The sequence below is a fragment of the Pseudophryne corroboree genome, chromosome 3, assembly GCF_028390025.1.
Source record: "Pseudophryne corroboree isolate aPseCor3 chromosome 3, aPseCor3.hap2, whole genome shotgun sequence".
NCBI lineage: Eukaryota > Metazoa > Chordata > Amphibia > Anura > Myobatrachidae > Pseudophryne > Pseudophryne corroboree.
The window spans coordinates 14,479,241-14,495,061 of NC_086446.1; positions in this window are offsets into that span (position 1 = coordinate 14,479,241).

The following is a 15,821-nucleotide window of genomic DNA, read 5'->3' on the forward strand; positions in this document are numbered from 1 at the left end:
GCCAGTATAAAGAATTTCTTAAAGTGCGGGAAGAAGCGCGCCATTCAGGGGGCGGGGCTTCTCCTCAGCTCACAATTGGCCCGGTGCCATTTTCTCTCCTCTAGCTGCAGGACGCTGCTCCTCCTCACCGCGTCATACAAGTATCAGGGTGTAAAACAGGGGGGGGGGGGGCACTGTGATTGATAATATATATATTTATATCTTGTGTACAAACGCTGCAGTCTGGGGCAGTTTCTAGCTGTCCCAGACATGTACAGCAGCGTTGGGCTGTGAGCTGGCATACTCCTTCTGTGTCTCGCTCTGACTTCTATTAGGTCTGTCCCCTATAGTCCGGTGTGTTTGTCCACGTGTGGTGGACAATGTCCGAGGTGGAGTGCTCTTCCCAGGAAGAGCCTGTAATGGGAGCATAGCATGCAGTAGGGTGGCCCCGTCGGCGCAGCCGACTCCTGACTGGGCTAATGTGTTAAATGCTTTAAATATTAAGGAGGAAACACGGAGTGGGTACTGTACTGTAAGATGCTAGGGAGCGTGGAAACAGAGGAGTTGAAGGATGGTTACCGGTGGTAGTGGATACTGCTGGAAGCAGATGAAATAGCTGGAAACTGGAACAGCCACGGAGGACTGCAGAGTCAGGCTGCACCGCAGGATGGTAGGCAGGTGCGGGTCTCTTAGTGGATGATGGAGACAGGAGCTGGAACCTGGAGAAACAACCATAGGGGAGAGAGCCTGGAACAAGGTATGACAAACAAAGCACTGACGTCTTCCTGGCCCAGGCACAGGATACTTATACCTGCAGCAAGGTAGGTATTGGCTGGGCAATTATGCAGATTTCCAGAGGCAGTGGATTGGTGGAACTGAAGCATGTGATTGGATCCAACATGGCTGCGCCCATGTTAGAACTTGGAGGGAAAACTGGTTTGGGAAACCATGTGAAAACATAACTGTAATGGCAGCGCCGGCCGCAGAGGACAGGAGACGCCAGACTGACAAATATATGCTGAGACTCGTGGATGACAGCGGAGGCCGCGGCAGGCATGAAACACCACACTGACAACCTGCAACTATAACACAGGAGCGGCAGCGGAGGACAGAAGACACCATGCAGGATTCAAACATGGCGCCACTGTGACAGCGTCTCAGTGTGACAGGAGGGATATGCAGTGTGTGGACACAGATGAGATCCGGCCTTGGGACGCTGAGCCAGCCTCAGGAGACATCTGAAAGGCAAGTAATGGCGTCCAGATACCTGGATTGTGACACCATTTATGCGACCACGGGTTCACAACTCCGTCCGGTCATTGCTTCGGCGTGGGTCAGTAGTGCTATTGAAAAATGGGCTGATTCTTTGTTATCAGATTTAGATACCCTAGACAGAGACAGCATTATGCTGACGCTGGGTTACATCAAGGACGCTGTAGCGTACCTTAAGGAATCGCAAAGGGATATTGGTCTTTTGGTAGCAAAAGCCAATGCTATGGCGGTAGGTGCTAGGCGAGCAATATGGACACACCAGTGGAATGCGGATTCTGATTCTAAAAGAAACATGGAATCTCTGCCATATAAAGGAGGTGCGTTGTTTGGGGACGGTCTTACAGACCTAGTATCTACGGCTACCGCTGGCAAATCGTCCTTTTTGCCTTATGTCCCCCCTAAACATAAGAAAACGCATCATTATCAAATGCATTCCTTTCGGCCCAATAGATACCGAAGGGGTCGAGGCTCTGCCTTCCTTGCTACTAGAGGCAGGGAGCAGGGTAAAAGAAACCCAGGCCCTCCTGCTTCCCAGGAGCAGAAGTCCTCCCCGGCTTCTGCCAAGTTCACCACATGACGCCGGGACTCCTCTGCGGGAGTCCGCGCCTGTGGGGGCACGTCTAAAGCTCTTAAGTCAGGTCTGGGTTCGCTCGGGTCTGGACCCTTGGATTTTAAAAATTGTGTCACAAGGGTACAAGCCGGAGTTTCAAGACGTTCCCCCTCGCCGTTTTTTCAAATCAGCCTTGCCAGCTTCTCTGCCCAGCAGGGAGCTAGTTTGCGACCCAATACAAAAGTTGTCTCAAAACCAGGTCATTATCAAGGTTCCTCCTGCGCAGCAGGGAGTAGGCTTTTATTCCAGCCTATTCGTGGTCCCGAAGCCGGACGGCTCGGTCAGACCGATCCTAAACCTAAAAGACCTAAATTTCTTTCTACAGAAATTCAAGTTCAAGATGGAGTCTCTCCGAGCGGTGATCTCCAGTCTGGAGAAAGGGGACTTTATGGTCTCTTTGGACATAAAGGATGCTTACCTGCATGTTCCCATTTATCCTCCACATCAGGCTTTCCTGCGCTTTGCAGTTCAAGATTGTCATTACCAATTTCAGACATTGCCGTTTGGTCTGTCCATGGCTCCGAGGATTTTCACCAAAGTGATGGCGGAGATGATGCTTCTTCTGCGGAAGCAAGGTGTCATGATTATCCCATACTTGGACGATCTCCTGATAAAAGCGAGATGCAGGGACAGATTGATGCAACACATTGCACTGTCCCTGACGGTGTTGCGGCAACATGGTTGGCTCCTCAACCTGCCAAAATCTCAGTTGATCCCGACGACCCGGCTGTCATTTCTGGGAATGGTTCTGGATACAGAACTACAGAGAGTTTTTCTCCCGGTGGAAAAGGCCTGGGAAATTCAGGCTCTAGTCAAGTTAATTCTAAAACCAACCAGAGTGTCGATCCATCAATGCACTCGATTGCTGGTAAAGATGGTGGCGGCCAACGAGGCCATTCAGTTTGGCAGATTCCATGCCAGAGTGTTCCAGTGGGAAATGGTCTGGTTCCCATCTACACATGCAACGGAAAATAATCCTGCCTCCCCAGACGAGGATATCACTCCTGTAGTGGCTGCACGGTTCTCACCTCCTCGAAGGACGCAGGTTCGGGATCCAGGATTGGATTCTAGTGACCACGGCTGCAAGTCTCCGGGGTTGGGGTGCAGTCACACGTGGGGAAAACTTCCAGGGAAGGTGGTCGAGTCAGGAAGAAGCAGAGCAACAATGGCAGAAGCCGCAAAGATTCTCCATTGGGCGGAGAAACGGGTAAGCGCTCTGTCAGCGGTATTCATTCCAGGAGTAGACAACTGGGAAGCGGATTTCCTCAGCAGACACGATTTCCATCCAGGAGAGTGGGGGATTCATCCAGAGGTCTTCACAGAAGTGACAAATCATTGGGGAGTTTACTAGTGGAAAATCCCTGGCCGTGTCTGTATCAGGATTTACCGCGGCTATGATTGATGGCATGGCGGTTGAACGCCAAATCTTAGCCCGAAAGGTTATTCCCAGGGAAGTCATCCCCACTCTTATTCAGGCTAGAAAGGGAGTGACGTCAAAGCACTATCACCGTATTTGGAGGAAATATATTTCCTGGTGCAAATCCAAGAAAGCTCCTGCGGAGAAGTTTAACCTTGGACGCTTTTCTCCACTTCCTACAAGCTGGAGTGGATGCAGGCCTTAAATTGGGCTCCATTAAAGTACAGATTTCTGCTTTGTCGGTTTTCTTTCAGAAACAACGGGCCTCACATTTACTGAGGTGCAGACGTTTGTAAAAGGGGTGTTGCACATCCAACCTCCTTTTGTGGCACCTTGGGACCTTAACTTGGTGTTACAGTTCCTTCAATCCCATTGGTTTGAACCTTTACGTAAGGTAGAATTGAAATTCCTCACTTGGAAAGTAGTCATTTTGTTGGCCTTGGTATCCGCAAGGCGGTTGTCCGATTTGGCGGCCTTGTCTCACGAGCCCTTATTTGATCTTCCTTGAAGATGGAGCTGAGTTGAGATCTCGGCAACAGTTTCTGCGGAAGGTGGTTTCCTCTTTTCATATTAACCAACCTATTGTGGTGCCAGTGGCTACTGGCGCTTTGGCTGAATCAAAGTCTCTGGATGTGGTCAGAGCTTTGATAATGTATGTCGCCTGAACGGCTCAGATTAGGAAAACAGAGTCTCTGTTTGTCCTGTATGCTCCTTGGGTGTCCTGCTTCCAAGCAGACCATTGATAATAGAAAAAGAGAGCTTTCACATATGACAATAGCGCTCACCAAGTGACATGCATAAGTGAGTGAACAACTAATATAGAATGCATTCACCCTTAATAAAAGTAGTCCTCGTTGATGTAATAAATGGAGGATGAAGATTCACTGTATGGGATCCTTGTGTCAAGCATTAACACTCGAAATGGAACGGATCAACTCTCAAGCATCTGAAAAATGTCACAACTGAGGGCCTGAGCTGACGGGAGGCAGCCTCAGTTGTAGGGGCTGAGATGTACCGGAACCTGGGAGGTTGTATCAGACCCCTGGACATGTAAGTAACATGAATAATAACTGCCCGAAGGCGTGACCACGACAACTTAGATAAAAGTCAATGATGTTTATTATGACAACTCCGCATCACAGCAGCAATAAAAGAAAACGTAAAAGTCAGCAAAGAAAAAATACAGTTCCTGAGTACTACAGCATGGCAGGAGCCACAGGGCACTGGTAGTGTGAGATAGTTCTTATGATCTTCTAGATGGAAAGTCCTTACCAGGCCCGGCTGTAGCAATGGAGATAACCCAGGATTGTACCAGCTGGTGTTCCAGGAAGAGCTGGGTTGCTGAAGGTAAAACAGCTGCTGTGGATACTGGCTGGAACCAGACTGTTGTTAGCACGGAGTGGATACTGGCTGGAACCAGTTAAATAATAAATGAACTTTGGGAGCGATGAAATGTGAACTGAAATGTAGAACTTGAGAGCGGAGAAATAATAATTCCGGTGGAGAGTGGTAAAGTGTAGAAAGGACACCGGCCCTTTAAGGGAAGCTGTACTCTGCTGGAAGCTGAGGCTGGAAGCAGGTAGTGTTGTAGCTGGAAACAGATGAATCCACAATGGATTGGAGAGTCAGGCTACACCGCAGGTGGAATGCTGGTGCGGGTCTCTATGGTGGAAGTCTTGAGACAGGAGCTGGAACCTGGAAGACAATCATAGAAGAGAGACAAACAGGAACTAGGTTTGACAACCAAAGCACTGACGTCTTCCTTGCTCAGGTACAGCTTACTTATACCTGCAGCAAGGAAGGGGTTGGCTAGGCAATTATGCAAATCAACAACACAGACAGCAGATTGGTGGAAATGATCAGATGACAGAATCCAAGATGGCTGCGCCCATGCAGACACTTGGAGGGAAGTTTGGTTTGTAATCCATGTGGTCTGGGAAACAGTAATGGCGGCGCCGGCCACCGGAGACAGGAGACGCCAGGCTGATAGATGCACATTTAACCACGCGGGCACAGCGGAGGCCGCGGCTGATGAAAAGACCACTCTGCATGTGGAAACTCAGGAACAGCGGAATCCGGTCCTGGAACGCTGAGCCCGCCTTAGGAGGCATCTGAAGGGTAAGTAATGGCGTCCAGATACCCGGATCGTGACAGCACCCCCCCCTTTAGGAGTGGCCCCAGGACACTTCTTAGGCTTTAAAGGAAACTTTGCGTGGAAATTTCGGACCAAGGCAGGAGCATGGACGTCAGAGGCATTGGTCCAAGAGCGTTCTTCAGGACCATAGCCCTTCCAGTCAATGAGATACTGAAGTTGACCGTAACGGTGACGTGAGTCCAGGATCTTGGCCACTTCATACTCAACGCCTCGTTGAGTTTGGACTTTCGGAGTTGGTGGAAGTGAGGAATGAAACCGATTCAAGATTAGCGGTTTCAACAGGGAAACATGGAATGTCCTGGGTATTTTTAAGAAGGGAGGTAACTGGAGTCTGTAAGCAACAGGATTGATGACTTGATCAATTTTAAAAGGACCGATGTAGCGAGGTGCAAACTTCATACTGGGAACTCTTAACCTCAAATTCTTCGTGGATAACCATACCCGATCACCCACCTTGAGAGCAGGAACTGCTCGACGCTTCTTATCCGCAAACTTCTTGTACCTGAACGATGCCTTGAGCAGAGCTGATCGTACGCTCTTCCAGATATTGGCAAACTGATGCAAGGTGATATCCACTGCGGGAACAGAAGTTGCTGGAAGCGGTTGGAACTCAGGGACTTTAGGGTGGAATCCAAAGTTGGTGAAGAATGGTGTTGAGGAAGATGAAGAATGATACTGGTTGTTATGACAGAACTCGGCCCAGGGAAGTAATTGAACCCAGTCATCTTGAGAGGAGGACACATAGATGCGGAGGAAGGCCTCCAAGTCCTGATTCACCCTCTCAGTTTGACCATTGGTCTGAGGATGGTAAGCCGTGGAAAACTTTAACTTGACTTGGAGGACTTGACATAAACTTCGCCAGAATTTGGCTGTGAATTGAACTCCTCGATCTGAGATAATTTCTTCTGGAAGACCGTGGAGTCGGAAGATCTCTTGTATGAATACTTGAGCCAACTTGGAAGCTGACGGAAGACCGGTGAGAGGAATGAAGTGTGCCATCTTGGTGAACCGGTCAACTACCACCCAGATGGTATTGAACTTGTTGCACATGGGCAAATCTGTAATAAAATCCATCGACAAATGGGTCCATGGTCGACGGGGAACAGATAGTGGAACCAGTTGCCCCGCAGGCGACTGGCGGGATACTTTATGTTGAGCACACTTTGGGCAAGATGCAATAAACTCCAAAACGTCCTTTTTCAGAGTTGGCCACCAATAGGACCTAGAGATAAACTCCAGGGTTTTTTGGATACCTGTATGTCCGGCAAAACGGGAAGCATGGGCCCAATGCATGAGCTTCTTCCTTAGTGTCGGCTTCACAAAACTTTTCCCTGATGGGGGCGTAGAGTCCATCCCTACCGTGGAGAATGCCAACGGATTTATAATAGGATGCTTGTCTGAAGACTCTGACTCATTTTCTTGCTCCCATGAGCGGGAAAGGGCATCGGCCTTGCGATTCTGAGAGCCCGGACAGAACTGGAGTTTAAAGTCGAACCTGGAAAAGAAAAGTGCCCATCTGGCCTGACGAGGGTTGAGACATTGTGCGCCTTTTAGATATAGAAGGTTCTTGTGGTCTGTAAGGATGGTGATTGAATGAGAAGCTCCCTCCAACAGATATCTCCACTCCTCTAGAGCGAGCTTGATGGCTAGCAACTCCTGGTCGCCAATGGCATAGTTGCGCTCCGCTGGGGAGAACTTCCGTGAGAAGAAACTGCAAGGATGTAAATGACCATCTTTAGCCCTCTGAGATAACACCGCTCCTACTCCAACGGAGGAGGCATCCACCTCTAAGATGAAAGGAGAGTCGATGTCAGGCTGTTTCAGGACAGGTGCAGAGATGAACCTCTGTTTTAAAAGATGAAAAGCTTGCATGGCTTCTTCAGACCACTTGGACGGGTTAGCACCCTTCTTGGTGAAAGCAGTAATAGGCGCCACAATGGTGGAAAAGTCTCGTATAAACTTTCGGTAATAATTGGCGAACCCTAAGAACCTCTGGACCCCTTTGAGGGTTAAGGGTACCGGCCAATTCTGGATTGCTTGTAGTTTCTCAGGATCCATCTCTAGTCCGGAACCGGACACAATGTACCCTAGAAACGGAATGGACTTGACTTCAAAGACGCATTTCTCTAATTTGCAGTAGAGATGATTGACACGGAGACGGGACAGAACCTCCTTTACCCAGAAACGATGTTCCTCTAAATCGTTGGCAAAAATGAGGATATCATCTAGATAGACCACGACATGACGGTATAGAATGTCTCTGAAGATCTCATTGACGAAATGCTGGAAGACAGCTGGAGCATTGCTCAATCCGAAGGGCATGACGAGGTACTCATAATGTCCGTCACGGGTGTTAAATGCGGTCTTCCACTCGTCACCCTCACGGATCCGGATGAGATTGTATGCACCTCTCAGGTCCAGCTTTGTAAAGATGGTAGCTCCGCTAACTCTGTCAAAGAGCTCAGTAATCAGGGGTAAAGGATAGCGGTTCTTGATGGTAATGTCGTTCAAACCTCTGTAGTCGATGCACGGCCGCAGACCACCATCTTTCTTCTTTACAAAAAAGAAGCCTGCGCCGGCTGGAGAAGAAGAAGGTCGAATGAACCCCTTTGCTAGGTTCTCTTTAATGTATTCCTCCATAGAATGTGTCTCGGGGAGAGACAACGGATAAGTTCGGCCTCGAGGTGGAACCTTCCCTGGAACGAGATCAATCGGGCAGTCCCATTCTCTATGAGGAGGAAGGATATCAGCAGAAGCTTTACTGAACACATCCGTGAAATCTTGATATGGAGGAGGTGGAACATCAGACGACCTGGGGGAGGAAGAACAGACAGGCAACACTTTAAACAAACATGTCTTAGTACAGGAGGAACCCCATGCCAGGATTTGCGTAGTCGTCCAATCAATTGTAGGATTGTGAAGACGGAGCCATGGAAGGCCCAGGACCACAGGATGTGTGGCTCTTGGAATCACTAAAAATGAAATAAGTTCGGAATGAAGAACTCCCACTCTCAGACGAACTGGTAGAGTCCTTAGAGAAATAACTGTATCAAAAATTTTACTGCCATCCACAGCAGTTAAGGAAAAGGACGAAGGAAGTCTCTCGGTGGGTAGGGACCACCGTTTAACATAGGCTTCAGTAATAAAGTTCCCAGCTGCTCCGGAATCCAGGAGGGCAATGACGTTCTGATAACGTTGAGCAACTTGAAGCGAGACTGGGAGGTTACAATCTTGAGGAGATGGAGAGGAGATCATTACTCCTAGCCGGCCCTCTCCTTGGCGAGCTAGGATTTGGAGTTTCCCGGACGTTTGGGACAGGCATTAATGGTGTGAGACGGAGCTGCACAATACAGACAGAGAAACTCGGAGAGACGTCTTCGGCGCTCAGCAGGAGTTAAACGGGAACGGACAATTTGCATGGGTTCATCTGTAGTTGGTGACAGTTGGCGAGGAGGAGGAGTAGAAGATTTTGGAGCAGATGATCTTCCACGCTCAGTTGCTCTCTCTCTGAAACGTAAGTCAACTTTCGTACAAAGTGAGATTAGCTCATCTAACTTGGAGGGTAAGTCTCTGGTAGCTAACTCATCTTTAATACGCTCGGATAAACCATGCCAGAATGCAGCATACAGGGCCTCGTCGTTCCATGCCAGTTCGGATGCCAGGATCTGGAACTGTATAAGATATTGTCCTACAGTACGTGATTCCTGGCGTAAACGGAGAATCTCAGACGAAGCTGAAGTTACCCTGCCTGGCTCGTCGAAGATGCGCCTGAATGTTGACACAAATGCAGTGTAAGAAGATAGCAGGGTGTCGGACCTCTCCCATAACGGTGATGCCCAATCAAGGGCTGAGCCACTGAGAAGAGAAATAATGTAGGCAATTTTTGTACGGTCACTGGGAAAATTGCCAGGTTGTAGCTCAAACTGAATCTCACACTGGTTGAGAAATCCCCTGCAGAATCTTGGAGATCCGTCAAATTTTGCTGGCGTTGGAAGATGAAGACGTGGAGCAGAAATGGGTAAGGTGGGTGGGGTTATAGCTGGAGTCACTGTGGTTGACGCACCAGACGCGCCTGATCCACGGAGAGTTGTCTGAATCCCATCCAGCCGAGTAGAGAGATCCTGGAGACAGCGGATGATGTGGCCCTGTGCAGCCTCCTGATGTTCTAGTCCGGCTGCCAGTTCTTGCATCGGCCTGGCCGCTTGATCCTGGTCTCCGGCTGGATTCATTAGGTCAGTGCTTACTGTCACAACTGAGGGCCTGAGCTGACGGGAGGCAGCCTCAGTTGTAGGGGCTGAGATGTACCGGAACCTGGGAGGTTGTATCAGACCCCTGGACATGTAAGTAACATGAATAATAACTGCCCGAAGGCGTGACCACGACAACTTAGATAAAAGTCAATGATGTTTATTATGACAACTCCGCATCACAGCAGCAATAAAAGAAAACGTAAAAGTCAGCAAAGAAAAAATACAGTTCCTGAGTACTACAGCATGGCAGGAGCCACAGGGCACTGGTAGTGTGAGATAGTTCTTATGATCTTCTAGATGGAAAGTCCTTACCAGGCCCGGCTGTAGCAATGGAGATAACCCAGGATTGTACCAGCTGGTGTTCCAGGAAGAGCTGGGTTGCTGAAGGTAAAACAGCTGCTGTGGATACTGGCTGGAACCAGACTGTTGTTAGCACGGAGTGGATACTGGCTGGAACCAGTTAAATAATAAATGAACTTTGGGAGCGATGAAATGTGAACTGAAATGTAGAACTTGAGAGCGGAGAAATAATAATTCCGGTGGAGAGTGGTAAAGTGTAGAAAGGACACCGGCCCTTTAAGGGAAGCTGTACTCTGCTGGAAGCTGAGGCTGGAAGCAGGTAGTGTTGTAGCTGGAAACAGATGAATCCACAATGGATTGGAGAGTCAGGCTACACCGCAGGTGGAATGCTGGTGCGGGTCTCTATGGTGGAAGTCTTGAGACAGGAGCTGGAACCTGGAAGACAATCATAGAAGAGAGACAAACAGGAACTAGGTTTGACAACCAAAGCACTGACGTCTTCCTTGCTCAGGTACAGCTTACTTATACCTGCAGCAAGGAAGGGGTTGGCTAGGCAATTATGCAAATCAACAACACAGACAGCAGATTGGTGGAAATGATCAGATGACAGAATCCAAGATGGCTGCGCCCATGCAGACACTTGGAGGGAAGTTTGGTTTGTAATCCATGTGGTCTGGGAAACAGTAATGGCGGCGCCGGCCACCGGAGACAGGAGACGCCAGGCTGATAGATGCACATTTAACCACGCGGGCACAGCGGAGGCCGCGGCTGATGAAAAGACCACTCTGCATGTGGAAACTCAGGAACAGCGGAATCCGGTCCTGGAACGCTGAGCCCGCCTTAGGAGGCATCTGAAGGGTAAGTAATGGCGTCCAGATACCCGGATCGTGACAAAAAATAAGTGCCTCTTTCCCCAATGTATGGGTTTTAGACAAGAGGCACCATTAAACACAGACCATAGTGCAGTAATTTTGTTAAAAGCACGCACAGGTTTTAATGCACAGATTGAACTTACAAGAAGTTAAAAGAACACAAGCATTTCATAAAAATGACTTCATGGGATAACACAGATGTTATATCACCCAGCGATTCCTTGCAGCCACAGCAGATGGTAGTGGAAAGTGTGCACAGTCTCTCCAAGTGTCCAACGGCATGTAGAATAGCAGAGGGTGAAAAATGTCCCAGGGTCAGTCACAGGTTAAAAACAAGAAGCCACGCTTCTTGTGCATTAAAACCTGTGCGTGCTTTTAACAAAATTACTGCACTATGGTCTGTGTTTAATGGTGCCTCTTGTCTAAAACCCATACATTGGGGAAAGAGGCACTTATTTTTCAGATGCTTGAGAGTTGATCCGTTCCATTTCGAGTGTTAATGCTTGACACAAGGATCCCATACAGTGAATCTTCATCCTCCATTTATTACATCAACGAGGACTACTTTTATTAAGGGTGAATGCATTCTATATTAGTTGTTCACTCACTTATGCATGTCACTTGGTGAGCGCTATTGTCATATGTGAAAGCTCTCTTTTTCTATTATCATATTGTTTGAAGTGTGGGATACACCTCTTTTTACACTTGACTTAGCTGCACTCCAAGCTAATTGCGCATATTATTGGAAACACCTGTTGTTCCAAGCAGACCATTGCCCGCTGGATCTGTCAGACGGATCAGCAGGCTCATTCCACGGCTGGATTGCCGTTACCGAAATCGGTGAAGGCCCATTCCACTAGGAATGTGGGCACGATCTGGGCGGCTGCCCGGGGGGGCTCGGCATTGCAACATTGCCGAGCTGCTACTTGTTCGGGGTCAAACACTTTTGCTAAGTTTTATAAGTTTGATGCCTTGGCCAATGATGACCTCCAATTTGGTCAATCGGTGCTGCAGAGTCATCCGCACTCTCCCGCCCATTCTAGAGCTTTGGTATAACCCCATGGTTCTATTGATGACCCCAGCATCCTCTAGGACGAAAGAGAAAATAGGATTTTAATACCTACCGGTAAATCCTTTTCTATGAGTCCGTAGAGGATGCTGGGCGCCAGTCCCAGTGCGTACTGTATCTGCAGTTGCTCGTTCTGGTTGCACACTTGTTGTGTGGTTATTTATGTTGTCAGCCTGTTGCTGACATTGTTAATTTGGTCGAACACATGTTGTGTTCCGGTTTTTTGTTCAGCCTTTGCTGACTTTGTTGGTGCCGTTAGCTCGTGTTCTATGGAATGCCATGTTGTACGGCACACTGGCGTGAGCTGGTTTGCTGCTCACCTTAAATTAAATTCATAATTCCTTTCCTCGTAATGTCTGTCTCCCTGGGCACAGTTCCTATACTGAGTCTAGAGGAGGGATATAGAGGGAGGAGCCAGGTCACGCTTCTTAAAAGTCTTAAAGTGCCCATGTCTCTTGCGGATTTCGTCTATACCCCATGGTTCTATTGATGACCCCAGCAGCCTCTACGGACTCAGAGAAAAGAATTTACCGGTAGGTATTAAAATCCTATTTTTTCTTTAGGTCCACAGTAACGGTGGTTAAGTCCAGCATGGGGATAAGGCTTAGACCTGGAGCCACTCCCCCAGCCCCAGGGCGCCATTTGCAGTAAATGTTCCCGCCCTGGAGCTGCATATCTCTCCCTCTCACTCCCTGTCAGTGTCTGGGCGCCATTTCTCTCAGCTACACTGTTCCTGGGACTGCTTGGGCAAATCCTCCTATGTAAAGCCGGCTGACAGTCAGCGCTGTGACTTTACATGACACTTAAGTATTCTACATGTCATTTAGACAGTGATAGTTAAGAAAAAGTGCATTTGGTCAGGGTTATTTTGTACAAGTACCCTGTGATATACAACCAGTCTTTACTGTGCAGTGTTATATCTATTGATTACATAGCTATATATATATAAGCTAGTCCAGTGGAGTATTATTGTTTGTAATAACCTCTGCATTGTACAAACTCTGACTATATGTGTGTGCATTGTCCTGCTGGGTGACGTCCACTTTGTGTCTTTCACTCAGCTTGCTATCCCTATAGTCTTATATATTGGTAGATGCTCAATTAGCTTAGTGATATCATTCAGGTGCTCGAAAGGGAGGGGTATTTCTAAGCAAGAAAAAAAGGCATTTGTTAACCCCAGCACCCTGAATGATAACCATAACCAGATATAAATTCCACATAATAATAGAATTCAGAGATCTTCGTTACACATATTTGCGCCAATGTGTGAATAAGCCCCAAAGCCGCATCAAGGCGTCTCGGTATATTTGGGGTCCCTAGCGCTATATCTAGGTGCAGGGTGTGGCACCCCAAAACACCAGCATAAGCCAAAAAGCCCAGCGTAGCATACCAGTGAAAAAACTATAGTGTTAATAAATTAGTATTTATGAAGTCGAATCTATAGAGAAAGTCATACAAAAATGAAATGCAATTAAAATAGAGAAATAGTGTTAAAAAAATAATAAGTGAAAAGTGTTAATAGAATGTAAAGGTATGCCACACTAAGGCCATCCAGCTCAGCCAGTCCAGAAGTACCACACCTCACACCTCCATTACCCTAATCTGGGTCTAAGATTAACCAGCAAGGAGCCACATTATAATGGCTCCTTACTACAATATGTCTAAGCTAAGAGCTACCTACCTTGGAGCAACCATGTGGCATGTCAGGGCCTGCACCTCTTCCTAATGCGGGAACCTCTCTGCCTCTCACAGCAAACATATATATTGGTAGATGCTCAATTAGCTTAGTGATATCATTCAGGTGCTCGAAAGGGAGGGGTATTTCTAAGCAAGAAAAAAAAGATAAAAAATCAGAAATGGGGAATGACATGATAATGCCGCTAAAATCTGCTACTCTTCTAGCTGACGCCATAGCCAGTAGAAAGAGAACTTTAGCTGTCAACCATTTAAGATCCACTTTTTTAAGTGGTTCAAATGGGGCAACTTGAAGGGCTTTCAGGACTAGATTTAAGTCCCAAGGCACTGTAGGTGGAACAAAAGGAGGTTGAATGCCCAGCATTCCCTGGAAAAAAGTACGCACATCCTGTAAATTGGCAATTTTCTTTTGGAACCATACAGTCAATGCTGATACTTGCACTCTCAAGGAAGCCACCTTCAAACCTTTATCCATTCCTGCCTGAAGGAATGCCAAGACCCTGGAAACGCTGAAAGATATAAGGTCCACCTTTCCTTCACTGCACCAATGAATATAGGTTTGCCATAGTCGTGATAAATGCGAGTTGAGGAAGGTTTCCTTGCTCTGAGCATTGTTTAAATTACCTGTTATGAGAATCTGGGGGAAACAAATGCCTTTTTTTCTTGCTTAGAATACCCCTTCCTTTTGAGCACCTGAATGATATCACTAAGCTAATTGAACAACTACCAATATATATGTTTGTTGTGAGAGGCAGAGAGGTTCCTGCATTATGAGGAGGTGCAGGCCCTGACATGCCACATGGAGCATTATGGAGTTGCTCCAAGGTAGGTAGCTCTTAGCTTAGACATATTGTAGTAAGGAGCCATTATCATGTGGCTCCTTGCTGGTTAATCTTAGACCCAGATTGGGGTAATGGAGGTTGTGAGGTGTGGTGCCTCTGGACTGGCTGAGCTGGATGGCCTTAGTGTGGCATACCTTTAAATTCTATTAACACTTTTCACTTATTTTTTTTTTTAACACTTTTTCTCTATTTTAAGTGCATTTCATTTTTGTATCACTTTCTCTATAGCTTCGGCTTCCTGAATACTAATTTATTAACACTATAGTTTTTTACACTGGTATGCTTCGCTGGGCTTTCTGGCTTATGCTGGTGTTTTGGGGTGCCACACCATGGACCTAGATATAGCGCTAGGGACCCCAAATATACAGAGACGCCTTGATGCGGCTTTGGGGCTTATTCACACATTTGCGCAAATATGTGTAACGAAGATCTCTGAATTCTATCCCTATATTCTGTAACCTGTGGGGGCTAGTTGCGTCAGGTTATTATATTGTAATATAGGATATTCACCAGATATACTTTAGTTGTATTTTTCTCTGTGATTCTAGTCACCGTATCTCTCCTGAATCCCTGTCGGTGCTGACTACACTGCGCAGGGGCTTGGGTTAGGTATTGTGCTGCTGAAATATTGGACTGTGTTACCTTATACTGCACGTTATATAACATGTCTGCTGATCAGGGTAACGGTTCTGGGGCGGAACACGCTGCCAGTGGTGCTGAAGCCACAGATACCTTTGAGGAAAATATAGCAGCCAAGGGCTCTGGTTCTGGGGGTTCCTTGCCCCCCAGTGGAACTGTGGCAATGGGGGTCCAGAATGACCCGCCAGGGGCTACCTTCTCCACACTGCTGACGGTATCCGTTCACATGGTCGACCATGTTATGGTCGACAGTCATTAGGTCGACATTGACATGGTCGACGTGGACACATGGTCGACACATGGAAATGGTCGACACATGAAAAGGTCGACATGAGTATTTTAACTTTTTTTTGTTTTGGGGAACTTTTCCATACTTTACGATCCACGTGGAATACGATTGGAACGGTAATCTGTGCCGAGCAAAGCAGTAGCGGAGCGAAGGCACCATGCCCGAAGCATGGCGAGCGAAACGAGCCATGAGATGGAACGCGGTGCACTAATTGGGATTCCCAGTCACTTTACGCAAAAAACGACACCCAAAAAAGTTAAAAAACTCATGTCGACCTTTTCACGTGTCGACCATTTTCATGTGTCGACCATGTGTCCATGTCGCCCATGTCAATGTCGACCTAATGACTGTCGACCATAACATGGTCGACCATTCATACCGGAACCACTGCTGACTATGCTAGTTACTAAACTAACGCCCCCTATGGGACCT